Source organism: Pseudorca crassidens, chromosome 1 (genome assembly GCF_039906515.1).
Source record: "Pseudorca crassidens isolate mPseCra1 chromosome 1, mPseCra1.hap1, whole genome shotgun sequence".
Lineage (NCBI taxonomy): Eukaryota > Metazoa > Chordata > Mammalia > Artiodactyla > Delphinidae > Pseudorca > Pseudorca crassidens.
In genome coordinates, this window is record NC_090296.1 from 145,690,484 (window position 1) to 145,705,182 (window position 14,699).

At 41.2% G+C, this 14,699-nt stretch overlaps 1 long non-coding RNA gene across 1 annotated transcript in view; it reads left to right on the forward strand.

Annotated features, from left to right (window-relative positions):
* Positions 1-14,699, forward strand: part of LOC137202230 (uncharacterized) — a 39,202-nt gene that overhangs the window by 5,728 nt on the left and 18,775 nt on the right. Inside the window, exons 2-3 of the long non-coding RNA XR_010932501.1 lie at positions 7,702-7,742; positions 7,977-8,074. This is a non-coding gene — a long non-coding RNA (uncharacterized lncRNA). The remainder of the gene's footprint in view (positions 1-7,701; positions 7,743-7,976; positions 8,075-14,699) is intronic.

Sequence of the window (14,699 nt, forward strand, 5' to 3'; positions counted from 1 at the left end):
GACTGAAGACAGGGGAAGCCACCCCCAACCCCCTGGAGGTGGAATATGCCAGAGGGCCCATGTTTGGTTCCATCCTGTCTTAGGGAGGACTCTGTAGCTGTGCTGAGCTTGTGGGATGCAGTGTCCATGACCCAAAGCATAATGGGTAGCTGCGTACAGAGGGTCACGGTCTTGGGGGTCTGTGATAGCCTCTAGTTCCAGGAGAGTCCAGGATGTAGCCTGCTATTTGTTGTTTTAATAGTGTACAGCATGAGGCTAAGACGGGTAGTTTCTTGAATCACAAACTCTTGGGCAACTTACGGCCATCAAAAGTGGTGTAGATACAGATGAACCTATTTGTAAAGCAGAAATAGAGACACAGACGTAGAGAACAAACATATGGACACCAAGGGAGGAGGCAGGGGTGGGATGAATTGGGAGACTGGCATTGACATATATATACAACTACGTATAAAATAGATAACTAATGAGAACCTACTGTATAGCACAAGGAACTCTACTCATTGCTCTGTAGTGACCTAAATGGGAAGGAAATCCAAAAAAGAGGTGATATATGTATACATAGAGCTGATTCACTTTGCTGTACAGTAGAAACTAACACAGCAAAGTTTACAGCATCATAAAGCAAATATACTCCAATTTTTTTTAAAAAAGTGGTGTAGAGACACCAGGAGACATGAGAAGAGGTTGCCAAAGACTATAGTGAAGGAGTTTCTGAGGGCACTAATGGAAGTGTCTGCTGATTTGGAAGTAAAATTTGTAAATACACTGCCACCGGACGCAAAAAGGACTAAAAAATGTTGAACTTACATGTCCGTAAAGAGTGTGTTAAATGAGTCTCATTGGAGGAGGATGTCATCAATATAATGCCATACCTGTGCTCCTGGAGAAAGGTGAACACAGTGAAGATCGTGTTGCAAAGATTCTATGTGGTGGCAAAACTGTTGAGGTACCCATGCCTGGAAAAGGTATCTTGTGTCCTTTCAGAAGTGAAGGCAAACTGCAGCTGAAAGGCTGTTGAAACAGGCATGCAAGAGAATGTTTTTAACCAAATTTATAAGAGCAAAATATTTACTAGTTGGATAGAGTCCGTAATTTTAATAGTATCAGATATTGGGTATGGGGGCCCTAATAGCTGGGAACAGAGCATTAATGTTGTAGTAATCCACCATGAGGCACCTGTTATGGACTGAATGTTTGTGTCCTCCCTAGATTTACAATGTTGAAGCCACAACCGTCAATATGACTGTACTTGGAGATAGGGCCTTTATGAAGGTAACTAAGGTTAAATGAGGGCGTAAGGGTGGGCCCCTAATCCAAAAGGACTGGTGAATTTAGAAGAAAAGGAAGAGAGAAATACCTCTTCCTCTGTCTACCATGTGCAGCCATGGCAAGAAGGCTGCTATCTACAAGCCAGAAAGAGAGGCCTCACCAGAAATTGAGTCAGCCAGCACCTTAACGCTTGACTTCCCAGCCTCTAGAATTTTTTTTTAAAATTTATGTATTTTTGGCTGCGTTGGGTCTTTGTTGCTGCGCGTGGGCTTTCTCTAGCTGCGGCGAGCAGGGGCTACTTTTTCTTGTGGTACATGGGCTTCTCATTGTGGTGGCTTCTCTTGTTGCGGAGCACAGGCTCTAGGCACGCAGGTTTCAGTAGTTGTGGCACATGGGCTCAGTAGTTGTAACTCACGGGCTTAGTTGCTCCATGGCATGTGGTATCTTCCTGGACCAGGGCTCAAACCCGTGTCCCCTGCATTGGCACCAGCCTCTAGAATTTTGAGAAAATAATTTTCTGTTGTTTAAGTCACCCAGTCTGTGGTATTTTGTCTTGACAACCCAAGCTAACTAGTACAGCATCCTTTATTTTTTCCCAGCAGAAACAGGCAAAGTTGGGCCATCAAACGGAAAAGCAGTGGGAACAATCACATCTTTATTAATTAGGTTTTATATAATAAGTTTTAATCCTTGAAGGCCCTCTTTTAACTTACAATGGGCCATATTAACTATTTTAACTAAGGGGTCTGTGGAGTTCCATTGTATCAAGCCAATTTGTAATGGCCAAAGATTTAATTTTAATTCAGTATTCATTGTGTTAGAGTGTGTGTGCCCAACGTGAGATATTTTTAGAGCAATAGGTATTATGACTATGGGAAACTTGGGTAAGGCTGTAGTTAAAGGCTATTTTTTTCTCTATTTTATGTTTAGTTCCTTTTCTAAGATTATAGGGGGTACAATGTTTAAATTTAGTGGGATCCCCAGGTATAACTATAATTTGAGCCCCAGTATTGATTAAGTCTATAAAGTTGTCTCAGTTGATACCTTTTAGCAAATGCTAAAGTTAAATTAGAACCAAGGCTGCAGAGGCACAAAAGCCAATCAGCACCCTTTTTTATCTTTTTGTGATAAATTCTTCTAATATATACATTTTTACATATAAATTTTCGAATTCCAATTGAGTCAAATTAAAGACCTGTTTTAATTTAGTTAGATATCATATATACATATATATCTATTATGTATTAGTTAAAATATTTATTTATATATATATATATATATACAAAAATATTTTAGTAATCTTTAATTTTCTCCTCCTGTTGTCTAGGGTTTTGTTTTCTTTTCTCTATTCCCTGCTCACCCTTTTTTCTTCTGTTTTAGGCTTTTAGCTCCCTGAAGCCAGTGGGTTTTAGTTTCTGCTTTAAGGGGAAAGAGGGAGGGAAAGGGCCCAGTGCCTCTAGACAGCAGCCTCCTCTGTCCCCTTCTCAACATCCCCTACTTTTTTCCCCTCTTAAACAAAATCTTTTAGAACAGCTGAACAGCTGTATCTTTAGGTGGATAAAGTCCCACTTGTCACGTTTTTCTTTGTCTCCTGTCTCTGACCATTTCCCCCACTTTTTTTGAGTGTTTACCTGATAAACTCCTGGTTTGAATAATTCCAGCAGAATTTGGGGTTTAGGGGCTGTCCCTAGATGCCTGGTAACTGGCCCTGGGTTGACTCAAGGAAGGGGAAATAGTGACATGGTGTGTGGGATTACATAAAGGAGGTAGTTGTGGGAATGGATCCGGGATTAGTTGGAGGATTTGTTATACAACTTTACCTGTTCATGAAAGCAGGATCCCAGGGCAGATGTAAACAACTTTGGCTGTCAGTTTGGCCCTGTGGTTAATAGACATTAAATAGACAAATACAGAATCTAAGGAAACAGAGCAGCCCCTCTTCACCTTGCAGCATTTTCCAATTGGCCAGTGCTGGGAGCCATGTGCAGCCTCAGCTATACACGTGTTGGGCATAAAACAGCAGCTTCCAGGCATGAAAGAGCCAAAAAACCAAAAACAACAAAAGAGCATCTTTTGCAGTAGACATCTGCTGCTTTCAGCTGCGACGGACCTTCCATTCATAGCACCTTGATATCCCTTTGGAGAACCACCCTGCTTCCCAATTCCTGGTCCAGGTGACTCACGCCATTGTCGCCATTGTCGGACTGACTTCTCTCAGCCTAGGTATCCAGAGGTGGTCATGTGACTTGGGCCTGGCCAATCAGCATCACCCTCCCATCCTGGCCTCAGTGACTGGTTCACAGATGGGTCTGTGATTCCAGCTAGTCCAATGGCAGCTCTCCCTAAGACTTTCGCTAGGGTTCACTGGGAACATGGCCGGTGTGCCTTATTTGGTGGAGTTATCGAACTGTCAGGATGTCATCCTGAAGCTGGGACTGGGAGGGAAGCACCATGTGGAAGAGGGGTGGATGCTAGCCTGAGGGTGAAGCCACCACAGAGGAGAGTGCAGCAAGACTGGGAAAGAAGCTGGGTTGTGATATGATTGTCTGAGGCCCTGGATGCTGCCGTGCTATCAGCCATGGACTTTTCAGTTACACGAGCTGACAAATTCCCTTTCATGTTTGAAAAAAAAAAAATTGCAAAATAGTAGGCATAGTATACTACTGTTTATGTAGAAAAGGAGGGGGAAATTGTGTTTATATGTATCTGCTTGTGTATGCATTTGAACTTTTCTGATAAGCAAGAAACTAATAATCATGGATACCTGTTGGGGAATGGAAACTGGTGGATGGGGGAAGAAGTCATGGGAATGACTTCACTATATATCCTTTTATATCTTTTTACATTTGCACATTTGGGATTGTTACTATTCATAGTATTAATTACATAATTTTTAAAATATTTATTTATTTTTGGCTACATTGGGTCTTTGTTTCTGCGTGCGGGCTTTCTCTAGTTGCGGCGAGCGGGGGCTACTCTTCATTGCAGTGCACGGACTGGACTTCTTATCGCAGTGGCTTCTCTTGTTGCAGAGAACGGGCTCTAGGCGCATGGGCTTCAGTAGTTGTGGCACGTGGGCTCAGTAGTTGTGGCAAGTGGGCTCAGTAGTTGTGGCCCACGGGCTTAGTTGCTCCCCAGCATGTGGGATCTTCCTGGACCAGGACACGAACCCATGTCTCCTGCATTGGCAGGCAGATTCTTAACCACTGCGCCACCAGGGAAGTCCCACATAATTTTAAAAATACAAAAAACGAGAGGTTGCAATGGTATTTTATAAGCCTTAGTAAGAACAAATTCTATTATACCAAATACATTAAATTTTCAAAGTATGTAAGATAAGTATATTTACACTCCTAACCACTCAAGAGCAAAGTAAACAGAACAGAGTCAAGAGACCAGGTAGATGGGAAAAGATCTTAATTAAAGTTATGCATAGTCTGTCTTTTGTTGTGTTTGCTAAGAAGATGCAAGAAGCTTTCTGAGATATCCAGTGTTAACTACAAAGTTCTTTCTAGAATATTCAATGTTATCCATAAAGAACTTCTGCTTCTGGGTAGGATGTAGTCAGTATCAGTAGGTCTTCATTTGTGCTGCAACAATTGGGGAAAAAGAAGGATAAATTACAAAAACCATATTTTAAAGGACATCAGAGAGCAGTGGGAGCAGAAAAGGAAGAGCTCATTCCAGGTGAGCTGAGATTGTTGGTCATTTTTTCCTTGGGTCATTTGTGAAGTCTGGGCATAGGCTGAAGATTGAGCTTAGTTTACAGAAACTATTGAGGCCATTCAAGCTGCCATTATAGACTAGAATCTAGATGCGAGGCTCATTTTTCCTATGAGATACTTGCTAAGTGCTGGGGTAGACTGAGGGGTGGTGATGGAGGGGGTTGGGCCTGTCTGGGGGCCTGGGCTGGAAAGGCAGCACAAGATCTACATCTTTTGGTGTTTGGAGGATGGAGTCTCACTGGGGAGAAGGGCCTGCAAAAACACAAGATAGATCTCACTCTCAAGATAACTAAAAACAGAGGTGTACTGAGTCCAACTAAAGCTGCAGCTCACCCCAACTCAGCTCAATTCCTGATTGGATTGAGGCATCATCCCTTTAAGATATATGTCTAACAGAGGATAAGTAAACCCTGTAGGGGAAAATACGATTAATCTCAACATCTGTGATTCTTTTATACACAATATTTGGCATATGATAAAAAATTACAAGTCATAGAAAAAGCAGGTATGGTAGCCTGAACAATGTCCTCCCAAAGATGTGTCTGTCCTAATTCCTGGAACCTGTGAATGTAGTGACTTTGCAGATGTGATTAAGGATTTGAGATGGAGACAGTATCCTGGCTTATCCAGATGGGCCCAATAAAATCACAAGGGTCCTTATGAGAGGGAGGCAGGAAGGTCAGAGTTAGTAGTAGATGTAAGGATGGAAATGAGAGGTAGGAGTTTTGTGAAGAAGGGGTCACAAGCTAAAGAATGCCGGTGGCCTTTAGAGCTGAAAAGGACAAGGAAAAGGATTCTTCCCTACAGCTTTCAGAAGGAACCCACCCTGCTGACACCTTGACTTTAGCCCAGTGAGACTGATTTTGGACTTCTGACCTCCACAGCTGTAAGATAACAAATCAGTGTTGTCTGAGCCCCCTAAATTTGTGGTAATTTATTATAGCAGTAGTAGGAAACTAATACAACAGGACAATGTGACTGATAATCAAGAGAAAAAAAAATGAGGCAATAAAAGCAGACCCATACCTGATCTGGATGTCAAGGACTTTAACAATTTAAGGGAATGTAAACTGGTGCAGCCACTATGGAAAACAGTATGGAAGTTCCTCCAAAAACTAAAAATAGATTTGCCATATGATTCTGCAATTACTCTCTTGGGCATATATCCAGAAAAAATATATAATTCAAAAAAATATATGTACCCCAATGTTAATTGCAGCACTATTTACAATAGCCAAGACATGGAAGCAACCTAAATGTCCATCGACAGATGAATGGATAAAGAAGATGTGGTATATATATACAATGGAATATTACTCAGCCATAAAAAAGAATGAAATAATGCAATTTGCAGAAACATGGATGGACCTGGAGATTATCATACTAAGTGAAGTAAGTCAGAAAGAGAAAGACAAATAGCATATGATATCACTTATATGTGGAACGTCAAATATGACACAAATGAACTTTTATTAAATAGAAACAGGCTCACAGACATAGAGGGCAAACATGAGTTTGCTCATGAGTTTGCTCATGAGTGAGGGGAGGGTAGGAGAGGGATGGATTGGGAGTTTGGGGTTAGCAGATGCAAACTATTATACAGAATGGATAAACATCAAGATCCTACTGTGTACCACAGGGAACTATATTCAATATCCTGTGATAAACCATGATGGAAGCGAATATGAAAAAGAATGTATATATATGTATAACAGAATCACTTTTCTGTACAGTAGAAATTAACACGTAAGTCAACTATACTTCAATAAAATAAAATTTAAAAATAAAGTAACCATTTAAATATGTTAAAGAGGGCTTCCCTGGTGGTGCAGTGGTTGAGAGTCTGCCTGCCGATGCAGGGGACATGGGTTCGTGTCCCGGTCCGGGAAGATCCCACATGCCACCGAGTGGCTGGGCCCGTGAGCCATGGCCGCTGAGCCTGCACGTCCAGAGCCTGTGCTCTGCAACGGGAGAGGCCACAACAGTGAGAGGCCCGCATACCGCAAAAAAAAAAAAAAGTAATAATAATAATAAATAAATAAAATAAATAAATATGTTAAAGACAGTACTAGGAACAATGAACAAATGGTGACAAAATGTGGAATTTCAACAGAGAATTAGAATATATAAAAGCCAAATGAACATTCTAGGATGAACAGATAGAATATCTGAAAGGAAGCATTCAGATGGGCTGAGCAGCAGACTAGACACAGCAGAGGCAAGAGATTAATAAACTTGAAGATGGGCCAATAGAAAATACCCAAACTAAAGTACAGAAAGATAAAGGAATAGAAAGAACAATGTTAACTACAAAGTTTTTGTTTGATGTCTCCCCAGAATACAATATTTAGCCAAGAAGATTATTCATTTCCTCTTAGAATGTTTGTTGTAGCAGATATAAGGAAATTTGTTTATTTAAATTGTAAGTAAGCTCACTTTGTAAATCATATTGCTGATTAGACTCTTGGATCTAGTTTTCTCCCACGGATTGCAAGTAATACAAAGTAAAGCTTCTAGTGGGTTTGAATCTAAAAACCACAATCATTGTTTACCTCTGAAATTCAGCTTCCACGTTTGTAAAATGGAGGTAATAATATATATCTCATAGCTCTAGTATGAGGATTAAGTGACATAAGGCCCTTTGCATAATAATCCCTGGCACAGAGTAAATGTACATTTTTATTATCATTTTTTCCTCACGCAGGTACATCTGTATGTCAGAAGAATCATCAGAGGGAGTATGAGGTAATGGACTTTCATTCAATAAGATGAGCTTAAATGAAATAATGGATGTAAAGTTCTCCATAAAGAGATATAATGGTGCCCTTTACTATTATAGCAGGAATCTCAGTTTACTAACTCAGATGTACCATAAATAGTATTTTATTTTTATATAATAATTTATTTTTTGAGCTCCCAATCAGCTAGAGTGGCAGCAAGTTAATCTTGGTAATTTGAGGTTTCTTTCCTTTCTGCTAGATGGCATCTAAGTTCTAGGGGCTCACATTGTGCAAGGTATGGGTTGGATCTTCCCTCATCAGTCACAGAGGAGTACCTTGTTCCTGCACCTACTTCAGGTCAGTGGACTCTGTCCTCAACTTCCATTCCCAGTTTGGGGGCCATGGGAATCTTTCTGCTGCTTCATTGCCAAACAAGGGCATGGAAATATTGGAGAGGCTGGGACATGGCTTGCCTGGACACCCTAGACAGTAGTGCCATCTCTACGATCATGTTCCCAGGGATGCTGCCCAGGAAGCAGGGCCCCAGGCCTTTCTTTCTTGAACCCACTTCATCACTGCTATTAGAAATCAATTTTTCATTTCTCTTTCTACCTGCTTAAGGGGCTTTTATCCAGTCTCCTTAGAGAACGCTACCTTCTTAATAGGCTTAGGTTTTTGGAATTATTTTTTTGGAACTATTGTTTTTCTACTTTCATTACCACTTCATCTCTCCTCTGAACCAATAAACACAGAACTGGCTTAAGTGGATGAAGAGGAGGGGAAAGGAGGATAACAGAAAGAAATAAAAGTATATCAGGTGAGGAAGGGGTCCAGCTATGATATAATCCATGGGACCAGATTAGCCTTCTTGCCATAAACAACAATAAAACTGGACAAAAATATGTGAGCAACCATTCTCAGGTATTGGATAATAGGCAGTACATCACAGTGATCCTTGAGAGAAGGGGAACTCATGAGATGTGCCCCAAATCATTTTGGCTTTCTGCTGGGGAACAGTTTTCCAACCACAGCACAACAAGCTAGAGTTCTAGCAGAGTAGGGCTGACTTGCTGTGTGGAAGAGGCAGAGATCAGAGCTCAGGGCTCTGAAGCAGCTGCAATCTACAGGTCATGGCACTGGAGAGGATGCAGCTGCATGTGTGGGAGGCAAAAATCTATGTGGGAGGTCCCCTGTGAATCTTTGGCTCAGGGCCGGGATGCACATGTATAGGGGAAGACCACCCAAGGCTTTCCACAGAGAGGCTGCTACAGAGTTGAGGGTAAAATAGATACCAGAAGTCAAGCAGATAACAGAATCTAGAGCCTCTACAATGTATCATCCACAGTGTCCATTAAACAATCTAAAATTCCTACATATGTAAAAACAACAACAAGGAAATGTGACCCATAGTAAAGACAACCACAACAAAGTGTCAAGAGTCAATAGAAACTGACCTCAAGATGGTCCAGATGTTGGATTTAGCAAAGACTTTAAGGAAATTATTATAAATATGTTCAAAAATCTAAAAGAATATGTGTTCAAAGAATTAAAAGAAAATATGGTCATAATGAGTGAAGTAATGGGAAATGAAGCCCAAAAGTATGCAGCGGGTAAGGGGATCTAGGGATATTTCAAACTGCTTTTGCCCAATCCTCATTATTTTATGACGTCACTCCTTTACTCCCAACTCCAGAGATACCTGGTTCTGTCAGTGGTTGTGCCTTTTAAAGATTCTGTGGTATAAACTGGGATGGTTTTCACTTTTGCCCACTACTGGCTCAGGAAATGTCTCTTCTTGGATCTGCTAAAAGTCAACATTTCTCTTCTGCTGTCTGGCTTCCAAAATTTTGTTAGTGCTGTCTCCTCTGTTCTCTCATTTTTGCAGATTTATTGTAGTTTTAAAAAAATCACTTTAGTAGGTTTTAGTAGGAGTTTTAGAGGGAATGAATCTAGATGTGCATGTTTAATCCATATTTTCAGCCAGAACTCCTGTACTAATTCTTAAAAGTGATTTAAATAACATAACATTTCCTGGAAACTGTTCTCATCCAATATATTAACAGACTTCTGTTGGCCTCCTCACTAAAAGGCCCAAATGAGATTTCTTAATCTCCCTTTCTTCGTGTGCCCTCAAGGGCCACAAAGCCTCTAAAATAAATTACAGTTATGCCTGTCGTAAGCCCATTAGTTGGACATGACAAATCAGTAAAAAAGAGATACTCATTTTCTTCTATGGAAGTAGCTTTCCTCAAGGGACCTGGGCTCACCACAATCTCACAAATGCATACCTTCTTGGACATGTCTGGCTTTTGCCGACAGTAAATATTAAATTATACCTCAAATATAAAACCTCTACTGCATCTAATTCAAGCTAACCCCATTAAATGATTACCTAGGTCTTAAAATCTAAAAGGCTTTTTCTTCCCTTAAACAAGTCCTGTCAGCCCCAACATTAGGTACCCTTGCTTCTAGTAAGCACGTCACTCTTTTTTGCCATTAAAAAAGCAATATTTACCTTTGCTGTACAAAGACTGGTGGAGACAACTCCCCGTTGCCTATTATAATTCTCTTTGCACCAGATGTGCCTCCAGCCTGTGTTCTGTGGCTAGGACATCTATCTCATTAGAGCCTTCTTCTGTTTTTGTCTTGGCTGCCCTCTGAATGGGGAGGGGGCTGCTCCTCTTCAGGTATAGCACTCTTTCTAAAAGCCAAAATACAATTCCTATCTACAGTCCAAGTATATTAGTATTAAATTTTACTCATCTTGGATGGTCATATTACCCTTACACATTGTCCCCAGGTAAACCCAGCATCTTCACTTTCAACTCCAACATACTAAAAACCTCTTATCTGTCTTCTCGTTTTTGCACACACCCTTGTTTGCCTTCATACAACCTTTTTCCAACTCTTTTTGTTAACAGAATCTTGATTTCTTGCAGATGTCTATACACATCTCCCCTCCCCTAGAAGCTGACACTGTCCCTGGTTCAGGGGCAAATCTTGATTAACTGGGTACCATTCCCCTGAGCGGAGACTGGTCCAGTATGGATATAGTTCTGCCAGTGAGTCATGGGGAAAAATCTCCTGGGAAGGCTTCTGAGAAAAGTTTCTTCATTCCCCAAAATAGACCCCCCACAGAGTCTTTCTCTTTTGCTGATCACGTTGGGCCTGAGTGTGGCACCTAGAGCTGCAGCCAACTTCTTGTGACTGTGACAGAATCTAGCCTGAGGAGGGCAGAGGAGAAAGATGGAGGGACTTTGGGTCCTCCATAACATCTCTTAATACACCAACCATGGAGCTGCCCCACCTCAGGAAATCTTGTTAAATACTCTTAATTTTTTAAAGACAAATTGAAGTTGTGTACTAGATGCTTTTTCATTTCGCCCTCCAGATTCACTCTCCACACCTCTCTGTGAACCAGGAGGTTGGATTTGGTCAATGACATGCATCAGCAGTAGATCAAAGGGTGGGAGTAGAGAGCCAGGTCATGGTTCAATAGTGGCTGCATCCTTTACCAAGGCCATATTTCTGAGGTTCTAATAGCCACTCCTTCCCTTTGCCCTCTCAAGCATGGGGGTAGCTTTACTCTGTTGCCAGTTAGTTCCATGAACCGTGCCCATACTTTTGTAAATAATCCCTCCATCAACCTCTGTGAAATGTCCCCTTTTTTTCCCTTCCAGTTTCATTGAGATATAATTGACATATGGCACTGTATAAGTTTAAAGTGTACAGCATAGTGATTTGATTTACATACATCATGAAGTGATTGTCACAATAAGTTTAGGAAACATCCATCCTCTCATATAGGTACAAAATTAAAGAAATTAAATTAAAATTAAATTAAAAAAAATTTTTTTTTCCCTGTGATGAGAACACATAGAATTTACTCCTTTAACAACTTTCATAGATAACATACAGCAGTGTTCATTACATTTCTTGTGTTGTACATTACATCCCTTTTAACTAAAAGTTTGGACCTTTTGACTGCCTTCATTTTCCCCTCGCCCCACACCTTGCCTCTGGTAACCACAAATCTGATCCCTTTTTCTGAGTTTGTTTGTTTTTGAAATATAATTGATCTACAACACTGTGTTAGCTGCTGGTACACAGCATAGTGATTCAATATGAAATGTCCCCTTTTGAGTGTGCCATCTCTTTTCTGCCAAAACCCTGACTGATACACTGGGTTTTCAACAGATGTGGTTACTGCCCACTTGACTGAACCTGTACTGGTCTCAGACATCTTACTGTCATCTTTTACACAGATGGATCTGTTCATTGGTTTCAGTGTTTGTAAGGTAAAGTAATGTTCCTCTTTGGTGTCTGACATCTGCATAGGTGATGAATTGATTGCTTTCTTCAAAACACATACCCTTCAAACAGATCTGCCAATATTTTTACTGGTTCCAGATGACTTTTGGGTCGTTCATATTTATGGCCAACTGGAAAACAGTGAAGTGAAATAAGTCTCCAGATGTCTTTAGATTAATGACTTTTCATGTCTTATAACTATCTTCTAAAGAAGCCTTATGAGATACTCCAGCTAAAAATGCTTTGGCTACTGCAATCATTTTCTCTCTTCTCAGGCCATGGCTTTACCTTCCTCACCCATCAATTAGGCTCCTCTGACAACTTTACCTTTCTTGAACGTTGCTCTGCTCCAAAACCAGGCCCCAAATTTAGGGGAAAATCTGTAGTGTCCAAATGGTCTTCAGCCAGATCACCTTAGGTATTCCCCAGATGGCCACTTGAGGGCGCCGAAGGATCTTCTTCACTTTACTCACATGATGGGTGGGATGGCTCATGTGAATTAAGCTGGGTATGATAAAGGAAGTCTGATAAAAGCTATCGATGTGTTCCAACATGTTCCACCGTGGGTCATAGTACTGTCATGCCGGACACTTTTTAAGCATATAATGGTGGGGCACAATCCACAACAGGATTATTTTGTTTAATTTCATCCAGATGAAGAAATACTGATCACATAAATAGAAATGTATGTTCACAAGATATATAGAAATATCACCAAATGCAAAATATAATATACTACCATCATCAAAGAGCTGTGAAAAGTTTTCACACTCTGATTTGAAATACTGCTACCCTTTAATATAATGCGACACACACTTTATAGGTCAAACTGGAAGTCTCTCAGAAACAGCAAGAATTTCACTGTTGACTTTCACTGTAGATTCATCAAGCGGGTAAAATGACAAAATAGAATTTTGAAAACGAAGTTGGCCAAGATATATGCAGAAACCTGAATCAAATGGCCTAGATCTTGCCCTTGGTTCTTGCAAGTATAAGTTATCAAAGAGACAAGACTTTCTCATCTTGAAATATTAATGGGTTGGCCCATGAAATTTCCCACTATGCTCCCAGAGGCACCGACTTAAAAGAAATTGTGTATTAACTGACATTCTACTAAAGTAGTACAAAGCACTTTTTTTAAGTATGTCAAGGCCTTCCATTCATAACAGTCCTACCATAGCAAATGCTGTTGATGCCTCACCTATATCCCCTTTGATCCCTCTGATTCGGATTCAAATTCTGATGTGTTTTTTTCCTACACACCAAGAAATTCTCCCACACCACCTGTGTGTCCTATAATTCAACTCAATTTTGATACTACCTACCTGGACATAGATAACCACAGGTTAAGGTTTAATCCTACCAGACTGCTCCCCACCCCAGATGCCAGTCACAATTTCAGGTTGTCACCTGGGTTTCTGCCCAACCACGATAGATTGGAGGTTCCTATGACCTGCTCCTTGTATGTCATTAATTTGCTAGAGCAGCTCACAGAACACAGAGAAACATTTTACTTAGTAGATTACCAGTTTATTATAAAAGGGTATAACTCGGGAACAGCCAGATAGAAGAGATGCACAGGGCAAAATATGTGGGAAGGGTGCAGAGCTTCCATGCCCTCTCTGAGCACCTCTCTCCCCGAATTTCAACCTGGACGCTCTCCAAACCCTGTACTTTGGGGTTTTTATGGAGGCTTCATTACCTAGGCATCATTGATTAAATTATTAACGATTGGTGATTGAACTCAATCTCCAGTCCCTCTACCCTCCTTGGAGGTGAGGGGGTGGGACTGAAAGTTCCAACCCTCTAATGACATGGTTTGTTCCCCTGGCAACCAGCTCATCCTTAGGTGACCCAGCAGCTTCCCAAGTCACCTCATTAACATAACTTTATTTTTTTACCATTATTTTTTATAAATTTATTTATTTTTGGCTGCATTGGGTTTTCATTGCTGTGCATGGGCTTTCTCTAGTTGGGGAGAGTGGGGGCTACTCTTCTTTTTTTTGGGGGGGGCTACTCTTCTTTGTGGCACGCGGGCTTCTCATTGTGGTGGCTTCGTGGGCTTCAATAGTTGTGGCATGTGGGCTCAGTAGTTGTGGCTCGCGGGCTCTAGAGCACAGGCTCAGTAGCTATGGCACACGGACTTAGTTGCTCTGAGGCATGTGGGATCTTCCCGGACCAGGGCTCGAACCCGTGTCCCTTGCATTGGCAGGTGGATTCTTAACCACTGCGCCACCAGGGAAGTCCCATTAACATAACTTTAAAAGGCACCTTTATTGCTTTCATCACATAGGAAATCCCAAGGATTTTGGGAGCTCTATGCCAGGGTCAGGGACAAAGACCAAATATATATTTCTCATTATAAATCACAATAACACAATCCCTTTCGCCATTTCCATTTTGTCATCCTCCAGCTTCTGTGCCCTGGGTTTCTAGTGGTTTATAACTGTGACTTTGTTCAGAGGCTCTCCCTTGGGCTGCTGGGGCTACTTTGCACACCAGTACGCAAAGGGAACTGGAATTGCCTGGGAGTTTGTGTACCCCTCCTCCCTGGATCTGTGGCTACTGACTGGTTCAGGAGTATGGAAGCCCAGGTCCCTTGTTTAAGGAGGGATGAACTACAAGGTGTAATTTACCCTTCAGAGCTCCCCTCTGGATCAGGCTGAGGTTG